We start from the raw sequence: 21,596 nt of genomic DNA on the forward strand, positions 1-21,596 counted from the left end.
GAGGGAGAAGGAGACTCCTCTCTGAGCAGAGAGCCCAATGTGGGGCTTGATCCCAGGACTCAGGATCATGACCTGAGAAGGCAGACGCTTCACCCACTGAGCCACCCAGGTGCCCCTGTCTTTTTTGCTGTAGCCTTCCTTGTGATTATGAAGTGACATCTCATTGTGGTTTTTATTTTCATTTCTCTGATGGGTAATAATATTGAGAATTCTCCCTTGGGCTCATTGGCCATTCTATATATATGTGCGTTGATGAAACGTCTATTCAAAATTTTAGCTTATATTTTACTGCCTTTTTTCTTCTGATAATTGATCTGCAAGCTTTTAGAATCTATTTGGGATGCAAGTAATTTATCATACATATGTTTTCAACATTTTTTCTTCCCTTTTGGGACTTGTGTTTCACTTATTAATGGTGTTTTGAAGTTCAAAATGTTTTCATTTTTATGAATGCCAATTTGTCTTTAATCACATGTGTTCTTGGGGTTGTAGTAAGACTGTCTAACCTTAGTCCCTACTCTGCTGACAGTGGAAACTGAAGTTTCATGTGGCCCAGGAGATGCTCAAGGGCACACATGTGTTCACGGCCAGGATGTTGTCCCTACACTATCTCTCCTCTGTGCTCACTGCTACCAAGATTGAATTCATGGGAGCCCAGATGGGGGACGTCTGACCCTGGGCCTGCAATTTCCCCAGTGGTGGACGTATTTTGAGTGACCCAAGCCCAGGAAGAAGGAACAGACCTGTCTTCCCAGAAAACACCTCGAGCTTCTTCTGTACCAAGTGAAGTAAATGTTTTGTGAGCAAATACATCCTATCAGAAAGTTTCTGATGATCCCTTCATCACCCTAAAGTAAAATGAACAATTCTCTTCTCTGATTTTAAGATATAAAAAGTATAAACGTAGGGAAGCGAGTCAAGATGGCGGAGAAGTAGCAGGCTGAGACTACTTCAGGTAGTGGGAGATCAGCTGGATAGCTTATCTAAAGATCCCAAACACCTACAAATCCAATGGGAGATCAAAGAGAAGAAGAACAGCAATTCTAGAAACAGAAAATCAACCACTTTCTGCAAGGTAGGACTGGCGGAGAAGTGAATCCAAAGTGACGGGAAGATAGACCGCGGGGGGAGGGGCCAGCTCCCGGCGAGCAGCGGAGCAACGGAGCACAAAATCAGGACTTTTATAAGTCTGTTCTGCTGAGGGACATCGCTCCAGAGGCTTAACCGGGGTGAAGCCCGCGCGGGGTCAGCGTGGCCTCAGGTCCCGCAGGGTCACAGAAGGATCGGGGGTGTCTGAGTGTCGCAGAGCTTGCAGGTATTAGAACAGGGAAGCCGGCTACAGAGACAGAGCTGAGGAGTGAGCTCTCAGCTCGGGGTTACCTTGAACCGGTCGCAGGCTCGGTCAGCTCAGAGCGCGGCCAGAGGCCAGGGTGACGGGAGTAATTGGGCACTGTTCTCTGAGGGCGCACTAGGAGTGGGGCCCCGGGCTCTCGGCTCCTCCGGCCGGCCGGAGACTGGGAGGCCGCCACCTTCATTCCCGCCCTCCGGAACTCTACAGAAAGCTCTCAGGGAACAAAAGCTCCTGAAAGCAAACCCAAGCGGATTACGCAGCCCGGATTACGCAGCCCGGCCCCGGGTAAGGGCAGTGCAACTCCACTAGGGGCAAAGACACTTGAGAATCACAACAGGCCCCTCCCCCAGAAGAGCAACAAGAAACCCAGCCAGGACCAAGTTCACCTACCAAGGAGTGCAGTTTCAATACCAAGGAGAGCGGCGGAATTCCAGAGGAGGAGAAAGCAAAGCACGGAACTCATGGCTTTCACCCCATGATTCTTTAGCCTTGCAGTTAATTTTTTTTTCCTTTTTCAATTTTTTCCCTCTTCTTCTGCTAAATTTTTTAAACTTTGACCCTTTTCTTTTTTAACGTTTTTTAACTAGTTTATCTAATACATTTTTTCCTTTTTAGATTTTTCTTTCTTCATTTTCTTCTTTTAATTGTTTCATTTTTTTTTTCTTTCTGAACCTCTTTTTATCCCCTTTCTCCCACCTCATGATTTGGGATCTCTTCTGATTTGGTTAAAGCATATTTTACTGGGGTTGTTGCCATCCTTCTAGTATTTTACTCACTCCTTCATATACTCTTATCTGGACAAAATGACAAGGCGGAAAAATTCACCACAAAAAAAAAGAACAAGAGGCAGTACCAAAGGCTAGAGACCTAATCAATACAGACATTGGTAATATGTCAGATCAAGAGTTCAGAATGACGATTCTCAAGGTTCTAGCCGGGCTTGAAAAAGGCATGGAAGATATTAGAGAAACCCTCTCGGGAGATATAAAAGCCCTTTCTGGAGAAATAAAAGAACTAAACTCTAACCAAGTTGAAATGAAAAAAGCTATTAATGAGGTGCAATCAAAAATGGAGGATCTCACTGCTAGGATACATGAGGCAGAAGAAAGTATTAGCGATATAGAAGACCAAATGACAGAGAATAAAGAAGCTGAGCAAAAGAGGGACAAACAGCTACTGGACCACGAGGGGAGAATTCGAGAGATAAGTGACACCATAAGACGAAACAACATTAGAATAATTGGGATTCCAGAAGAAGAGGAAACAGAGAGGGGAGCAGAAGGTATATTGGAGAGAATTATTGGAGAGAATTTCCCCAATATGGCAAAGGGAACAAGCATCAAAATCCAGGAGGAACAGAGAACCCCCCTCAAGATCACTAACAATAGGTCCACACCCCGTCACCTAATAGTAAAATTTACAAGTCTTGGTGACAAAGAGAAAATCTTGAAAGCAGCCTGGGAAAAGAAGTCTGTAACATACAATGATAAATATATTAGATTGGCAGCAGACTTATCCACAGAGACCTGGCAGGCCAGAAAGAGCTGGCATGATATATTCAGAGCACTAAACGAGAAAAACATGCAGCCAAGAATACTATATCCAGCTAGGCTATCATTGAAAATAGGAGAGATTAAAAGCTTCCAGGACAAACAAAAACTGAAAGAATTTGCAAACACAAAACTAGCTCTACAGGAAATATTGAAAGGGGTCCTCTAAGCAAAGAGAGACCCTAAAAGTAGTAGATCAGAAAGGAACAGAAACAATAAACAGTAACAGTCACCTTACAGGCAGTACAATGGCACTAAATTCATATCTCTCAATACTTACCCTGAATGTGAATGGGCTAAATGCCCCAATCAAAAGACACAGGGTATCAGAATGGATAAAAAAACAAAACCCATCTATATGTTGCCTACAAGAAACACATTTTAAACCCGAAGACACCTCCAGGTATAAAGTGAGGGGGTGGAAAAGAATTTACCATGCTAATGGACATCAGAAGAAAGCAGGAGTGGCAATTCTTATATCAGATCAATTAGATTTTAAGCCAAAGACTATAATAAGAGATGAGGAAGGACACTATATCATACTCAAAGGATCTGTCCAACAAGAAGATCTAACAATTTTAAATATCTATGCCCTTAACGTGGGAGCAGCCAACTATATAAACCAATTAATAACAAAATCAAAGAAACATATTGACAATAACACAATAATAGTAGGGGACGTTAAGACTCCCCTCACTGAAATGGACAGATCATCCAAGCAAAAGATCAACAAGGAAATCAAGGCCTTAAATGACACACTGGACCAGATGGACATCACAGATATATTCAGAACATTTCATCCCAAAGCCACAGAATACACATTCTTCTCTAGTGCACATGGAACATTCTCCAGAATAGATCACATCCTCGGTCCTAAATCAGGTCTCAACTGGTATCAAAAGATTGGGATCATTCCCTGCATATTTTCAGACCACAATGCTCTGAAGCTAGAACTCAATCACAAGAGGAAATTTGGAAAGAACCCAAATACATAGTGACTAAACAGCGTCCTTCTAAAGAATGAATGGGTCAACCAGGAAATTAAAGAAGAATTGAAAAAATTCATGGAAACAAATGTTAATGAAAACACAACGGTTGAAAATCTGTGGGACACAACAAAGGCAGTCCTGAGAGGAAAATATATAGCTGTACAAGCCTTTCTCAAGAAACAAGAAAGGTCTCAGGTACACAACCTAACCCTACACCTAAAGGAGCTGGAGAAAGAACAAGAAAGAAACCCTAAACCCAGCAGGAGAAGAGAAATCATAAAGATCAGAGCAGAAATCAATGAAATAGAAACCAAAAAAAAAAAAAAAAAAAAAAAAAAAACAATAGAACAAATCAATGAAACTAGGAGCTGGTTCTTTGAAAGAATTAATAAGATTGATAAACCCCTGGCCAGACTTATCAAAAAGAAAAGAGAAAGGACCCAAATAAATAAAATCATGAGTGAAAGAGGAGAGATCACAACGAACACCAAAGAAATACAGACAATTATAAGAACATACTATGAGCAACTCTACGCCAACAAATTTAACAATCTGGAAGAAATGGAGGCATTCCTAGAGACATATAAACTACCACAACTGAACCAGGAAGAAACAGAAAGCCTGAACAGACCCATAACCAGTAAGGAGATTGAAACAGTCATCAAAAATCTCCAAACAAACAAAAGCCCAGGGCCAGATGGCTTCCCGGGGGAATTCTACCAAACATTTAAAGAAGAACTCATTCCTATTCTCCTGAAACTGTTCCAAAAAATAGAAATGGAAGGAAAACTTCCAAACTCATTTTATGAGGCCAGCATCACCTTGATCCCAAAACCAGACAAGGATCCCATCAAAAAAGAGAACTACAGACCAATATCCTTGATGAACACAGATGCAAAAATTCTCACCAAAATACTAGCCAATAGGATTCAACAGTACAGTAAAAGGATTATTCACCACGACCAAGTGGGATTTATTCCAGGGCTGCAAGGTTGGTTCAACATCCGCAAATCAATCAGTGTGATACAACACATTAATAAAAGAAAGAACAAGAACCATATGATACTCTCCATAGATGCTGAAAAAGCATTTGACAAAGTACAGCATCCCTTCCTGATCAAAACTCTTCAAAGTGTAGGGATAGACGGCACATACCTCAATATTATCAAAGCCATCTATGAAAAACCCACCGCAAATACCATTCTCAATGGAGAAAAACTGAAAGCTTTTCCACTAAGGTCAGGAACACGGCAGGGATGTCCATTATCACCACTGCTATTTAACATAGTACTAGAAGTCCTAGCCTCAACCATCAGAAAACAAAAAGAAATTAAAGGCATCCAAATCGGCAAAGAAGAAGTCAAACTATCACTCTTCGTAGATGACATGATACTATATGTGGAAAACCCAAAAGACTCCACTCCAAAACTGCTAGAACTTGTACAGGAATTCAGTAAAGTGTCAGGATATAAAATCAATGCAATGAAATCAGTTGCATTTCTCTACACCAACAACAAGACAGAAGAAAGAGAAATTAAGGAGTCCATCCCATTTACAATTGCACCCAAAACTATAAGATACCTAGGAATAAATCTAACCAAAGAAACTAAAAATCTATACTCAGAAAACTGTAAAGTACTCATGAAAGAAATTGAGGAAGACACAAAGAAATGGAAAAATGTTCCATGCTCCTGGATTGGAGGAATCAATATAGTGAAAATGTCTATGCTACTTAAAGCAATCTACACATTTAATGCAATTCCTATCAAAGTACCATCCTTTTTTTTTTTTCAAAGAAATGGAACAAATAATCCTAAAATTTATATGGAACCAGAAAAGACCTCGAATAGCCAAAGGAATATTGAAAAAGAAAGCCAAAGTTGGTGGCATCACAATTCCGGACTTCAAGCTCTATTACAAAGCTGTCATCATCAAGACAGCATGGTACTGGCACAAAAACAGACACATAGATCAATGGAACAGAATAGAGAGCCCAGAAATGGACCCTCAACTCTATGGTCAACTCATCTTCGACAAAGCAGGAAAGAATGTCCAATGGAACAAAGACAGCCTCTTCAATAAATGGTGTTGGGAAAATTGGACAGCCACATGCAGAAAAATGAAATTGGATCATTTCCTTACACCACACACGAAAATAGACTCAAAATGGATGAAGGATCTCAATGTGAGAAAGGAATCCATCAAAATCCTCGAGGAGAACACAGGCAGCAACCTCTTCGACGTCAGCCGCAGCAACATCTTCCTAGGAACATCACCAAAGGCAAGGGAAGCAAGGGCAAAAATGAACTTTTGGGATTTTATCAAGATCAAAAGCTTTTGCACAGCAAAGGAAACAGTGAACAAAACCAAAAGACAACTGACAGAATGGGAGAAGATATTTGCAAATGACATATCAGATAAAGGGCTAGTGTCCAAAATCTATAAAGAACTTAGCAAACTCAACACCCAAAGAACAAATAATCCAATCAAGAAATGGGCAGAGGACATGAACAGACATTTCTGCAATGACGACATCCAGATGGCCAACAGACACATGAAAAAGTGTTCCACATCACTCGGCATCAGGGAAATACAAATCAAAACCACCATGAGATATCACCTCACACCAGTCAGAATGGCTAAAATTAACAAGTCAGGAAATGACAGATGCTGGTGAGGATGCGGAGAAAGGGGAACCCTCCTACACGGTTGGTGGGAATGCAAGCTGGTGCAACCACTCTGGAAAACAGCATGGAGCTTCCTCAAAATGTTGAAAATAGAACTACCCTATGACCCAGCAATTGTACTGCTGGGTATTTACCCTAAAGATACAAACGTAGTGATCCGAAGGGGCACGTGCACCCGAATGTTTATAGCAGCAATGTCTACAGTAGCCAAACTATGGAAAGAACCTAGATGTCCATCAACAGACGAATGGATAAAGAAGATGTGGTATATATACACAATGGAATACTATGCAGCCATCAAAAGAAATGAAATCTTGCCATTTGCGACGACGTGGATGGAACTAGAGGGTATTATGCTTAGCGAAATAAGTCAATCAGAGAAAGACAACTATCATATGATCTCCCTGATATGAGGGAGTGGAGATGCGACATTGGGGGTTAAGGGGGTAGGAGAAGAGTAAATGTAACAAGATGGGATTGGGAGGGAGACAAACCATAAGTGACTCTTAATCTCACAAAACAAACTGAGGGTTGATGGGGGGAGGGGGTTTAGGAGGGGGGTGGGATTATGGATATTGGGGAGGGTATGTGCTATGGTGAGTGCTGTGAAGTGTATAAACCTGGCGATTCACAGACCTGTACCCCTGGGGATAAAAATATATGTTTATAAAAAATAAAATTTTAAAAAAAGAAAAAAAAATGTCCTTGTGGAAGGTGGCCTCGAAAGTGACCCCAATGACCCCTACCTGCTTGAAACCCCACCCCTGATCCCCCCCCACATCTTGGACATGGGTAGGCTGAATGACCTGCTTCTAACAAGTACACAGCAGAAGCATACACACAGCACTCACAGCACTGCCAAGGTAGGTGACAACATTACATCAGCATCCCCCGGCCCTCCCTCTCTTGAGCACTTGCTCTGGAGGAAACCAGTGGCCATGTTGTGAGCTGCCCCACTGACATGCCATGTAGTAAGGCCCTGATGTCTCTGGCCCACAGCCAGAAAGCACTTGGGGCCAAGAAGGGCCAGTCTCCAGTCCTGGGAATGATCAGGTCTCTCAAGGGATCCTCATCTCTGAACCTACAGGAAAAAATCCTATCCTTTAAGTCAGTATGACTTTTGGATAAACCATATATTCAAATTAAGTGGAGTTCAATCATACCAGGAGTGGGTGAGAGGACTTTAAGTATTGCATCATGATCCAAGCACGCTACAGGTAAGGTCTAATGAGAAGTGCTGTCAGCAGCAGCTGTTACTCCACCAACCTCTGGGGGTGTGGGTGAGCTCAGATTCTGCCACGATAACATCAGACTCAAGGCAACACCTGGCATCTTGATTATTGAAGGGCTGCACAAGGATCTCTCGTTCATTCAAACTACACGTTAGTAATTCTTGACGGACAGATGGTTAGAGGTAAGGGGTTCATTTATATTCTCTTGACCAGCAGTTGTGTAGCACAGGGCACAACTTAAGATTGAGCAATTAGAGGGAGTGAGATTTCTTCTAATTTATCTCTCTTCAGTTATGTTATCAGGAATGATTCTAATGACTCCATGTGACGAGCATAATAATAACAAGGATGGAAATAAACAGGGCATCTTATAAAGCAGCATTTCTCAAAGCACGGCATCTTTTCTTAGAAAACCAAATGCCCTGTCTCCACCCCCAAATTACTGGACCAGTAGAGAAAAAGTCCCCATTGTTTTCAAGAATGACATTTGGTTACCAGGACATCATCAGGATAGATCAGGGTGCTGACTGAGAGGCCAGTTTCAAAGGGAAAAGTTCTGTCTTTATAGTATGAACAGTGAGGTCATGCATCTAACAAAACAAAAACACTCCAGTAAACCAGGTTTTTAAAATAGTTTCTTTTTACATCATTATGAAAGATTTTCTGAAAGAAGTGGAAGGAGTTTGGATGGGACATTTACGACTCATGTATTTTTGTTTTGTTTTGTTTTGTTTTACAGTGGGTTCGATACCACCCAGAGCACACATGTTCTCTACGATCAGGCAGGTCCAGGAACAGCCTTCCCTGGCTCCTCTTGAGAAATGTGGTATTGTCGGAGTCTCGCCAGTGCCCAGATCGTAGAGGAGCTAAGGTGAAGGGTGTGAGGATGAGGGCTGGTCCATCCATGCCTTGGGTTCAAGGACAAGAAGGGAAGAGCCTGTGTGAAGGGGTGTGGGCACAGGGGCCATTCTGATGGATCAGGACTTGAAGGAGCCCAAATGAGAAGTTCTCAGGAGAAGGGAAGGATTGAAACAAATTTTCCGTTCCTCCCCCAGTGAGGGTGTGTGTCTCTCTTCCTATTTTTTCATGTTTCTGAAAACATTTTAAGTTGTTTGTTTTTCATTTCTGCTGCGAGAGCAAATTTTCTGTCGAATAAAAATGTGAACTGAGAAAATTAATAACTAAGAGAAAAGGGGTGAGGTGGGAAGGGGTCTACACAGAATGACCTGCCAGGCTCAGCCTAACCTGCTGTCTTCCTGTCTCACAATTCAGTCCTGAGGGAGGTTCTGGGGCCTCTGAGGCATTTTGCTGTCCTCTCCAACTGCAGACAACTTTAATCATCTTTCTCTTCTTCTACATACTTCGGTCCTCCCCGTGTTACGGTCAGAGATAGCCCCATTTCCCCTGGATTTCTAGAGTGGAGTCATCTGACTGTTTCCTTTTACTCATGCCCTTTATTCAGCTGTCCTGTTTGCCCTTAACTCCCCACGGCCTGACCCCTACAGAAGCCAAGACCATGGAGGATGACATCAGGAGGAGCTTGGGGAGGACCAGGCCTAGGAAATACCACTGGATCGAAGGAGGAGGTTTTGGGTAACACTTCAGAGAGGAACCCCTGGAAAGGGCTGTGAGGAGGGGTGGGTATCAATGCCCTGTAAGGTACTATCATTCTGGCTATTCAACGTGAATATCTACAATCCCCACAGTTGGGGTTATGAAAAAGGAGCATATTGTACAAACACATATAGAGAATTGTTTTACTGCATTCCTACTATATGTATAAAAATTCTATTTAAAATTCTATGAACACAATTATATATTTTAATTTTCTTTTCAGTAATGTGTATTTTAACTCTTTAAAAGTACTTTTTCTAGGGGCACCTGGGTGGCTCAGTCGGTTAAGCATCTGCCTCTTGGTTTCAGCTCAGGTCATGATCTCAGGGTCATGGGATTGTGCCCTGAGTCAGTCTCTGTGCTCAGAGAGGTCTGCTTGAAGGTTCTCTCTCCTTCTCCCTCTGCCACTCCAGCTCATGCTCTCTCTCTCTCTCTTTCAAATAAAAAAATCTTAAAACCAAAACCAAACCAAACAAAACAAAACCTTTTCTGGCTACTGTACATATGCCCCAAGGTTGTTAACCCAGAGAGCCACTGGCCTGAAGCCACACATGTTTGGTCTGACGCACCGCTGCCTTTCAGCTCTTATGGACTCCATTCTCCCATCTATTTTTCAGGGTCACAGATTCTAAGAGGCTTTGCCACAACATCCCAGGGTCCCAGAGTAGCCACATCACAGCATGAGATCCATATGTATGGAGACAACCACAGTCCAACTCCAGAAAAAGAGTCACAGGGCATGTATCAAAGAAGAAATAGAATTTTATGTTTGCATTTTAGGTTTAGGAACCATCAGAAGTACTTGTATTGGCACTGGCTTGTTGTCAACAGGGTAACATGTAGGCAGCAGAGAAACACTATTTCAAAAGCTAAAAATCTCACTAAATCCTTAAGATGTTATGAAATAAAGCTTTGATTCTGGTACACAAAGCAGCCCTTGGAATGTTTCCTGTGCCCTGCGTAATACTTTCTAGCAGATAGGGCTTACTTTTTGGTGTTGTTATTACTTACGTTTCTTTTTTCCTAGTTTTTGGTTGACTTTATTATTTTGCTTTATTTTTAAAGCTTACAAAATGAAGGGTGTAAGTTATGCAGAAGATGTAAGGGATGAAAATAAAGGAACACCCATGCATAACTCCTCTGCTTAAGAAAGAAAACTCAGCCATGTCTTTGCAGACCTATATTGGTCCATCTCTACTCCCATCCTGTCGGTTATCCCCATTGTTCCTCCTCATAGTTTACTTGATGGGAATATACGGCTGAAGAAGCTATCACTTTGAGTTGCATACTTTGAACTTCAAATAGAGGGAATCATATACTGTGTATATTCTTTGACTTGCTTTCTGGCTCAGTAGCATGTTGATAATATTAACTCTCATAAACTTTCATTGTGGTCTATGGTCATTGCTTTATTATATCTCATCATAAAATTATATTAAGCACTTTGATTTGCTTTCTGGCTCAGTATCATGTTGATAATATTAACTCTCATAAACTTACATTGTGGTCTATGGTCATTGCTTTATTATATCTCATCATAAAATTATATTAAGCAAATGTATCCATTCTAGTTGATTGGATTGGGTCTTTCCCCCATTTTTCATATTACAGTGAAAACAGCTATGCATCTTCTCAGGATCTTGGAGACAGGGCTGAAATTTATTTAGAGTGTATACAATAAGAATGGCTGTGTCCAAAATTTGACACATCTTCACATCTATGAAGCTTCAACAAACTGTTTCCTGAGGTGGCTGTGTCCTCATGAGCAGTTAAAAGGCTCTGGAGGTCCATGTTGCTATGTAGAGTTGATGGTGTTGCTCTTTTTAATTGTGTCCAACTTGGTGGTTGGGAAATGGGATCTGTCTATGTTTTAATTGTCATTCCCTTCATTACTAAGGCAGCAAATAGACAAACCAAGAAGGAAAAATGGGAGGGGCTACCTCGGATGAAGGATGAAGGATCGAAGCGGGGGGTCTCCTGTGGAGGGTCATCTATGTAGACATGAGAGACAAGATGGGCTGTGCCAGATAACCAGCTGTGGGCAGGGGGCTGCAGACAGAGGGAGTGGTTTCTAGCAGTTCCAAGAGGCAAAACCCTCTTTCCTTTTAAGTGCTGTAAGTATTCCTAGCTGGTAAATTAGAGACAGTTTCGGGACGCCTGGGTGGCTCAGTTGGTTAAGCAGCTGCCTTCGGCTCAGGTCATGATCCCAGCGTCCTGGGATCGAGTCCCACATCGGGCTCCTTGCTTGGCAGCGAGCCTGCTTCTCCCTCTGCCTCTGCCTGCCACTCTGCCTGTGCTCACTCTCGCTTCTCTCTCTATGACAAATAAATAAATAAAATCTTTTAAAAAAAAAATAAATAAATTAGAGTCAGTTTTCATCTAAATTAGGAGACTAGGGAGAAAAGGGAGAGTGTAGGGAGACATACATTCTGCCTATTTATTCTCTTAACTGGGATGAATTACTTTGCATTGTAAGAAAAGGAAAATCACACATAAAAACAAATTTTTTTAAAATCCTTGAGAAGAATTAATCTGGCATGAATCATACAATGTTTTAAGCTTAAAAGAATCATTAAAAGCTTTCTAGGTTTGGAGAAATATATACATATATATAGTCTGTCATATTTAAGATCTGCATGACTTGCCTGTGTTAAACCTAGATGAAGCATTTCTAGCCCATTGGAGATGCCCCTTATTGTTCCAAAGTTCCGTTATATGTAGCTGCAGTGGGTCGTTCACTATCAGTTGAATGTTGAGTCGAGCTAAGTGTCACCATTCACTCCTGGAAAAGGACCCATCTTTAATGATCAGTGGAGTCTAGAAGAGCCCAATGGGGAAACTTTCTAGTTTTTCTTAGTCACTTTGCATTCTCTTGGGAACAGATGCCAGGATGGAATCAGTCATATGAGTGATTTGCCAGGAAGATGCCTGCGGAGAATGAGGAAGCAGGAGTAGGAGTGGAAAGTGTTCCTACTTCGATGCAGGTCTGACGATCGAGGAGACAGGATGAGGCAGGATTGGGCAAGAAGAGCTTTGGACTTGACTGCAGTTCAGAGACAGCTTCAGCCAGGCTGATGCGAAGTCCAGAGTAAAGGCACCCTCCAGGGAGACCCCACATCAGGCCAGGAGAGTTCCGCTCCACCATCCAGTCATTGGCTGAGAGAAGCCTTGGAAGAATATGGTCCCAGGATGGAGGTGAGTGGGGGCCCAAAAGTCCCAGAGATACTGAGGCTGGAGGCTGTCACTTTCCCATGCCCCTCACAACAGGTTCTTTTGAAAGGGAGAGCTGAAAAATGTATCTCCATAGCTGCCTCATTAAGAAATATAAACCTATTAAACTTCTCATACAAAGAAGCTCACAGTCTTTAACATCTGCATAACAATGAAATATCATGAATGCATCGGGCTCCTAAACTACACGCAGGCCTACCAGTTATGACATCCAAGAGCATCTCACTGGTGTCCCTAATTATGTCGAAATGAAATGAGGATTATTTGCCTGGCTCAAGGGATTATTTTTTAGAACTTTGTGTTGTTTACAAACAAATTAAGGAAGACATTTTTTAAATTTACAAATTAAACTGATGTAGAGACATCTGTTAGTACCCTATAGCTTCAGTTCTCTATTTGTCTGTAAGCACAGTGATCCCCTTTCGTGTTCCTATCCTCAGCACTCAGAGTTGGTTTGCCCTAAGTAGATTTTCTTCAGCATGAGCACATACTCATTATTTATTTGGACTTCACATAAAATGTTTGCTATCCCTGACCCAGTGGTCCCAAACCACTCACGTGGGTCTAGAATGTTCTGTGCCTAGGGTCGCTGTCCTATGATTGCGGAAGCCAGGCCTCCTACATTGTTCATTATGTGACAATCAGACCTCTCAGACTCATCTGCTTCATTATCTTATTCCTACTAACCACACAACTCATTAAAGCAGAAGGACACAAAAATGGGATTCAGACAAAAGAGGCCAAGAGACTTAACCAAGAGACTGGTTCTTCCCCCTCCCTTTGTTTGCAATGTTCAGTTTATCTACTTTCAATGGGAAAGGAGTGGAATGGCTCACTTATACAGAGTAGAAGTTAGTGGAGAAGAATCGTTAATTAGTGAGAGGAAGGGTAACCTCATGTTAGGTTGGCCATCTGTGTGGGAGAAGAGAATTACAAATCCCTACAGGAGGTTTGTCTAACAGAGGCCATGCAGTCGGGAAGAGCAGAGAGCCCTAGAAGTGACATGCGTCTGTGATGCCCACCACGTGACATGCCTTCACCCAAACCTCTTTCTGCCTTACTAGAACCTCTCACTACACAACATGGTTGCCTGCTTAGTCCCATGGCCGCCATAAACCTTCTGGAAAGAGAATAACTTTCCAGTCGGAACATAAGTATTGTTAGTTCTCCCGATGGCCCCCTTCCAGGTCCATGACTCATGATGAGCTACCTTTGTCCTGAATGGCTCTCACTGATAACTTGACCTACCTTTGCTCCTGTCAAGGCCACTCAACACCCTTTAATAGAAACAAAGAGTGTTCAATGACAGTTGCAAAAAGACCCACTAAAAATAGAGCCCAAGTCACTATTAGAAGGCTCCCCATAAATAATTAGCTACTTTCAAAATCAAAGCCGACCCCCCCAAAGCCAAGGAAACTCCCTGACTGACAAATACACTAAGACAGCCACTTTCCAAGGAGACTCCTCCTCCACCACCACACACTGTCCCCTGCTCAACCTTCTGTAGAGACAGAAACTTAATGGACCCAACGCACTGCAGTTGCTAACACCTGAGGCTGAGAAGCTCCTTGGAAGGATGAGGCAGGAGGCTTCACCACTCAGATGGGTTTTGGAGACACCCAAATTGGCCACTGGGTCTCTCCTTGGTCTTTCACCCAAAATTTAGCCCACAGCCTTCATAAAATTACACATTAGTTAAAAGGATATCTCAAAGATCTTCTCCACAAATATTGGTGGTAATGGTGATAACTAGCTCTTCTGCACAACCAGAAATAGGCACCATGTGTTCTCATTTATGGGCTTTTGTCTGATGCATGCAGAAGTTTTAGAATTAAAGCTCTTTATTTATATCTGTCTGGATGTTTTTGTGTCTACACATATGTAATAGTTTCCTACCTTTGGATGGTACTACAAAATTACACCATAAATTCCTTAAAAGGAATTTTATTTTAATTGCTGTAATGATAAATACATACAGATTGAACAGTTCTAAAATTCCCAGAAATTTGGGAAATTTAACTTTTAATACTTTCATATGCTTTAAAAATATTCTTACACAAACTGACTCAAGGATTTTCAAAATTCAAGTTTCCATAATTTGGGTAGGTCTTTAGCAATCAGGACTAATTTGATATTGTTGGTTGAAACACTGGCATTTTTAGCATCATACATTTCTATTCTATTTGGGTATATTCTTCCCAAACTTACAAAGGTTTCCTGATTACATAAACCCGCCTGTGGCTACAGCTGTTTCAGACTATCAAAAATGCGAATTTTTCCTTAACCAAATTGAACCTTCTTCTGACCAACCTTATTTCAACAGTACTTACGATTTGTAGTATAAAAATAGTTTCCAAGCTCTTTAGTAACTTAAAAACCTTAAACTTATGCTAACCTGAGTTAATAGTTTTCTTTAGATACCCAGGTCACTTATAAAGAAGAGAAAATACTGAAACTTAATTACTCAGCATAATTTTAATTCTATATGCTTTTTGTCTCTAATTTTTACACGGTACAGACTGGGATAAGATTTCAGAATTGCATTCAGGCTAGCTTCTTTCTCCTGGAGAGCACACTTCTGTTCTATAGAAAGATCTGGACATATTTCCAAATAATTCTTAAGCCCCAACTACCTCCTCCTCTCATTCACCCCCTCCAAAGCCACAAGGGCACCGTTCTCCATCCTCACCATGAGAACCTACGGGGGTCCTGATGGAGAAGGCCCCCAAACGGTGGCCTCCAGGATTTTCCCAATGAGTCACACCCAGCCTCCAGCCATTTGTGAAAAGTATCATGTAAGTCTCACACGTCTGTGGCTTCAATGTGCTTGCTACGGGCCTCAGGAGGCAGTCACAGGCTCAGCTCCTGTCTCTCTGGATATGCCTGCCTCTCTAAATTTCAGGGTGACAACTAGTCTTGAAGCCTTGGTTCTCTGAGGAGCCCAAGAAAAGCTACTGATTTTTCTTACTGTAAGGCTAAAAGTGATGACTTCTGGAAGTTGCTTCCCTTTCTGTCAACATGTTATACAACCATGTTATGTCTGTAATACTGAGCAGTGAACATCAGTACCACTGTTAACTACAGATTTTATTCTGATTTCACCAGTGTCTTCCACTAGTATCCTTTTTCTCTCCCAGAATCCAAATAAGGATAACACATAGAATTTAGTTATGTATCAGCTTAGTCTCCTCAATCTGTGATACTTCCACAACCCTTTCTTCTTTTTCAAGACTTTTTCACATTTGAAGTTATCTCATTTTGGATGTTTTTGATATTTTCTATTAATTAGGCTGGGGTTATGTTTGAGGGGAAGTATAGCACAAAGGTGAGTCCCCTTTTTATGCATCATATCAGGACGTACATGACAGAAGCTTGACTAATCACTGGGGATGGTAGCTTGATCATGGGGTTTAGATGGCACCTACCAGATTTCTCTGCTGAAAAATTACACTTTTTCCCCTCAAATCTCTATCAGCTAGAAGGCAATCACTAAATTCAGTGCACACTCAAGGGGAAGGAAATTAAACTCTACCTCTTGGTGGCAGGAATATCTGTATCTATATCATGAATAATTTTTCTGTTATTTATTTTTTCATATGGACTCATGGACATTTATTTTATTCTTTGGAATTTGATCCAACATGTGCTTGTTTGTGTCATTGCTCAATTTGTTAAAATTTCCCGGTTTCATCTTTGTTTGAGCTTATAACTTCTTCAGTTTGTGTCTGCCCTGAATAATGCTGCATTCTTACTTCTCCCAGTGAGTGCCTGTCACTCTCTAGTTTTCATGTTGCTTCTTCTTCCTGTGACATCAGTTCTCTGCTGGGTTCACAAAAAGTAACTAATTTCCAACAATGCTCTTTCCAGCTCTCAATGTCTCTGAAGTCATTGATTAGACTGATATCTGTCAAAAACACTTTCCATTTATCCATAAAAATGTCTCAAAAAAAAATCTCTGATAAATCATGATCCAAGAGCTCACTTGAAAATAATGGATGTATAATTACAATATGAGTTCTGAATCACTGGTTCTGTGTGCTCTGAAATTTTCTGATCCAGGCTAGTGCCATTAGAGAGGATAAAAATAGATTATTTCTTCGTGTCATTTCAGTTCCCTCCCTTCACGTCACTCCCATCTGTCCCTCACCTACAGAACCCATTATGCACACAAGGCCCGTGACTTGGCTTGTTCTATATCCATACTATCAATCATGCTCTTTGGCCTTACAGCAATAGACTCACTCCTGACTTTGTCCTCAGGAGAGAATACAGTAAATTATCAAAAAGAGAAGATTTACATTGCTCTCATAAAGTGTAGTTAACAAGCAGGGAGGACGTTCATACAACACCCCCATCAATCAGTGCCTGTGCTGAGACATAACAGTAAATGTCAATGGTAATAATAATAATAATAATAATTGAATAAATAAAGGCTTTTAAAATGGGTACACCTCCGAGCATCTTAGAAAGAAATGCAACATGAATTTAGGACTCAGAGAGTTTAAAGGTCAGAACAGGCCAGGAAGAGTAAAACTAATGCCATTTCATAGATTTGAGCAGTTACTTTAGGAAAAATCCATTACATAATACACCTGTTAGATGCTGAGGAAGTAGTATGGAAAGGGACTATCTTGTCTGATAAAACACTATCAAAATGTATTCTGGAAAGGGATTCAAGATGGCAGCAAAGGAAGATCCCAAACTGATCTCCCATAAACATAAACACATCAAATCTACAGCTACATACGGATCATTCCCCTGTGAAAAAGATCTGAAATCTGGATGACAATCAACAGATAAAAGAATGTCATTGAGACAGGTAAGAGAGGCAGAGATGTGGTCTTCACAAAAAAACTCAAGCCCCAGAGCCCAGCACACAATAGGGAGGGGTCTCACCAGTCTGGTGCTTCCTCTGGAAAAGTGAAGAGTTGGTGCCTCATATCAGGCAGTCCAACCCTTGGGATCTGCACCAGAGAGATGAGTTCCCCAGAGATGCCTGGCTTAGAAAACCAAGGGAGATGAGGGATCCAAAGTACTATAGGAAACTGAGGTTCTCTTTCTAAAGAGCTCATGTTTCGTCTCACTCATCCTGGGATCCTGCTCAAAAGCACCACTTTTTTTTTTTAATGTGGAAAAATTATTTTTTTTATTTCTTTTCAGTATAACAGTATTCATTGTTTTTGTACCACACCCAGTGCTCCATGCAATACATGCCTTCCCTAATACCCACCACCTTGTTCCCCCAACCTCCCACCCCCCGCCCCTTTAAGACCCTCAGGTTGTTTTTCAGAGTCCATAGTCTCTCATGGTTCACCTCCCCCTTTTAAAGTGCCTAGACTGTATGGCAAGAAAATTCATTTGTTCATCTGAGGGTATCTGCCCGAGTGTCAGGGCAGAATCAGGGGTCTCTCAGGAGACAAAGGTTCTGGCAGACACCATTTGTGTGTTCTCCATCTACCCTGCTAGCCAAGGTAGGCACACTGTGACACAGCACCTTCCTGTTGCCTCACAAGAAGAGTGAGGGCTCACAGTCACAGCATGGTCCCACTGCCTTGCTGAGGCTAGAGAGAGTGGGTGGTAGCAGCAATTCTTCACTCCCGCAAGGGCAGACTAGTGTGAATAGTCATGGCATTTCCCTGCCCCCAACCTCGGGCCTGGGATAGGGCACTCTCTCGCAGCACAGCTGAAATTGATGAGTGCATGCAGTCAAGGCATTTTCCTGTTCTCGTTCTGAAGCCAGAGGGCGTGCCTTGCCCCCTTCATGTACCAGCTTCCCTGCTAAAGCCAGTAGGCATGTGAAAACCGCACAGGGGATGCCCCTTATTTGTTTGGCTCTGGTGGCCAAGGGGGCTGGCATTCCTGAGCTCCAGGGAACTATAACAAATGCAAAGACACTTCTTGGCAGACCAGTACCCCCAGGACACTGCATAGACAGCAGGCTGAAACATAACCCCTGTCTTTCTGTGAAAAAAGCCTTTTCACTTACCCTGGAGCTTCAACCTGAGGGACAAGCTTCATGTCTCCCAGACATCTAAAGGCTACAGAGGTGTTCCCAGGGAATGTAAGCAGAGAGAAACCATCCTTGCTCACCCCCTTTGCCTCAATACAGCTCTACCAAACATCCCAGAAAGGAGCTTATACACTTATCTGGAGCCCTGATTTTTGAAACTGTCACCAGAGACACCTCCAGATCTCCCAATCTGGAGTCCAACTGGGATTGCAATAGTCACCCCACAAGACTATATATACTTGCACACTTTAAAAGCTTCTGCCTGAGTGTCTGACTTCCAATCAGCCTAAAATGAAGTGTTAGATTAGATTCCTCTCCTTGGAACACTGACAGGTCTTGGGGACAGATCAGAAATAAATCAGACTGTTTAGACAAACACAAAGGTTAGGAGACAACTAAGAACCAGGACAAGGGTAAGTGAGAAAGTTCATCTCCCACACATGGCAACTTTTCATCACTGGAAGAAGTAGTTGTTTTGCCAAATATATAGAAACACAGGAAGTCAAACAAAATGAGGAAATAGAAATATGTTTCAAATAATAAAATAAGACAAAACTTCAGAAAAACGTTAATGGCATGGAGATAAGTAATCTCTATGTAATGAACTCAATTTGATGGTCATAAAGATGCCCATGGACCTCGGGGGAAGAATGGAGGAGCACAGGGAGAAATTCACCAGCAACAGGAAGTGTGCGAAAGAACCAACCAGAAGTGACAGGGATGAAGAATACAATAATTAGGGGCTCCTGGGTGGCTCAGTGGGTTAAAGCCGCTGCCTTCAGCTCAGGTCATGGTCTCAGGGTCCTGGGATCGAGCCCCACATCAGGTTCTCTCTGCTCAGCAGGGAGCCTGCTTCCCCCCTCTCTCTCTGCCTGCCTCTCTACTTGTGATCTCTCTCTGTCAAATAAATAAAATCTTAAAAAAAAAAGAAGACAATAATTAAACCGAAAACTACACTAAAGGTGTTCAGCATGAGACTGGATGAAACAGAAGATAGTCTCTGAGGTGGAACACAAAGCTGCCCAAACAGAGCAACAAAAAGAAAAATGAATTCAAAACGTTAAAGATAACTTAAGAAATGTAATGTGACATCAAGCAGGATAACACTCAAATTAAAGTGGTCCTAAAGGGAGAGGAGAAACAGAAAGGTGCAGAAAACTTATTTGAAAAAATCATGGGTGAAAACTTTCCTAACCTGGGAAAGAAAACACCACACTGGGATATTCAAATCAGAAAAACAAATTAAAAACACCTCAAAGACCCCAACACCAAGCCACATTATAATTTGAGTGTCAAAAATTAATGATAAAAAGCAGCAGCAGAACAGCCATTTATTATGTGCAGGGAAGTGTACCCAGTAGGCTACCAGCAGATTATTCAGCACACGTTTCACAGGCCAGAAGAGAGCAGTGTGACGTATTCAGAGTGCTGAGGGAGGCACCTCAGTAGCACAATTGGTTAAGTGTCCAACTTTTGGTTTCTGCTCAGGTCATGATCTCAGGGTTGTGGGATCGAGCCCCACCTTGGGCTCCCTGCTCATTCTGCTTCAGTTTCTCTTTCTTTCATCCCTCTTCCAAACAAATTGTTAGGGTCTGTGATCAATGGAATGAGACTGATGCAAAGTGAAAGTCAAGCAAAGCTTTATTGCCAAGCATCGAAAACCAAACCAACAGAGAGGCAGCATTGGCGCCAACAGTACCAGTGAGGTAAAGGGAGGCAGAGGGAGATAGAGGAAAGGGGAAAGATCAGGGCGGTCTCTCTGCTTGGTGGTCCCGTATGCGGACTCCGACCGTGTATGAGGTGGAGTGGTAAGGGCATCTCGGGACCGAGAGTCAGGTTTAGGGAACAGATGGGGGGGATTTCCACATCCTCCACATCCGATGGAGGTAGGACGGTCTTCTTCCCTGGTTCCCCCTCATCTGTCTGTTCTGGTTTTGGTGCTTTGACCTGCCTTAGAGGGAGAGAGATGGTTTCATTAGCAGGGGGAAGGTAGGACTTGAGCCATGATGGTGGCTCTTCTATCAGATATCGCCAGGCCACAATGTACAGTATTTGGCCTCGATGTAGATTGAAGACCTCACTCAGGGTAGAATAGATCTGAGCCTAGGCAAACATTCCTTCCGGCAGCCACCCTGTGGAGAAAGTGAGCCACTCTAATTGGCAGAGTGTTTTTAGTTTTCCCAGGTAAACCTTGTCACCCCACTGCGTGGCTTTACCTTGAAAATCCTTGAAATGTTCAAGAACAAGACCTAGGAGTGTCACAGGTCCCTTACTCCCTGCTTGTCCCATTTCTCCAAATACAACAAACAATACAACAGACAACAAAAAAACAAGGCAAAGACAACCACAGGCCCAGTGATCCCCATGCAGAACCTGCTTCTGGTGGGAACTTTCTTGGTCCCCAACAAACCAGACAACAGACAACAAAAAAAAAAGGCAAAAACAACTGCAGGCCCAGTGATCCTTACCCAGAACCTGGCACTGGTGGGGATTTTCTTTATCTCCTGACTGTCTAGGGGGACTCGAACCCCCCATCCGCCCAGGGGAACTCAAACCCCCCAGTGACTGCCTAGGGAGACTCAAACCCCCTGACTGCCTAGGGTAACTTGAACCCCCTGGTGACCGCCCAGGGGGACTCGAACCCCCTGACCATCCAGGGGGACTCGAATCCCCCTGGTGACCATCCAGGAGGACTCAAACCCCCTGACCGCCCAGAGGGACTCAAACCCCCGATGACCACCCAGGGGGACTCGAACCCCCCATCGATCTACCAGCAGAGGGATGGAGTATCCCCACATCCGCTCCAGCCCTGGAGCATGGCTGCATCCAGCTTCCCCCGGGTGGGCTATACCCTGGAGCTCTGCAACCAGTCAGACATACAGGATCCCAAGATCTTACCTCCGGAGGCTTTTCCCAGAAATTCTGATGCTGG

The sequence above is a fragment of the Lutra lutra genome, chromosome 14 (assembly GCF_902655055.1).
Source record: "Lutra lutra chromosome 14, mLutLut1.2, whole genome shotgun sequence".
NCBI lineage: Eukaryota > Metazoa > Chordata > Mammalia > Carnivora > Mustelidae > Lutra > Lutra lutra.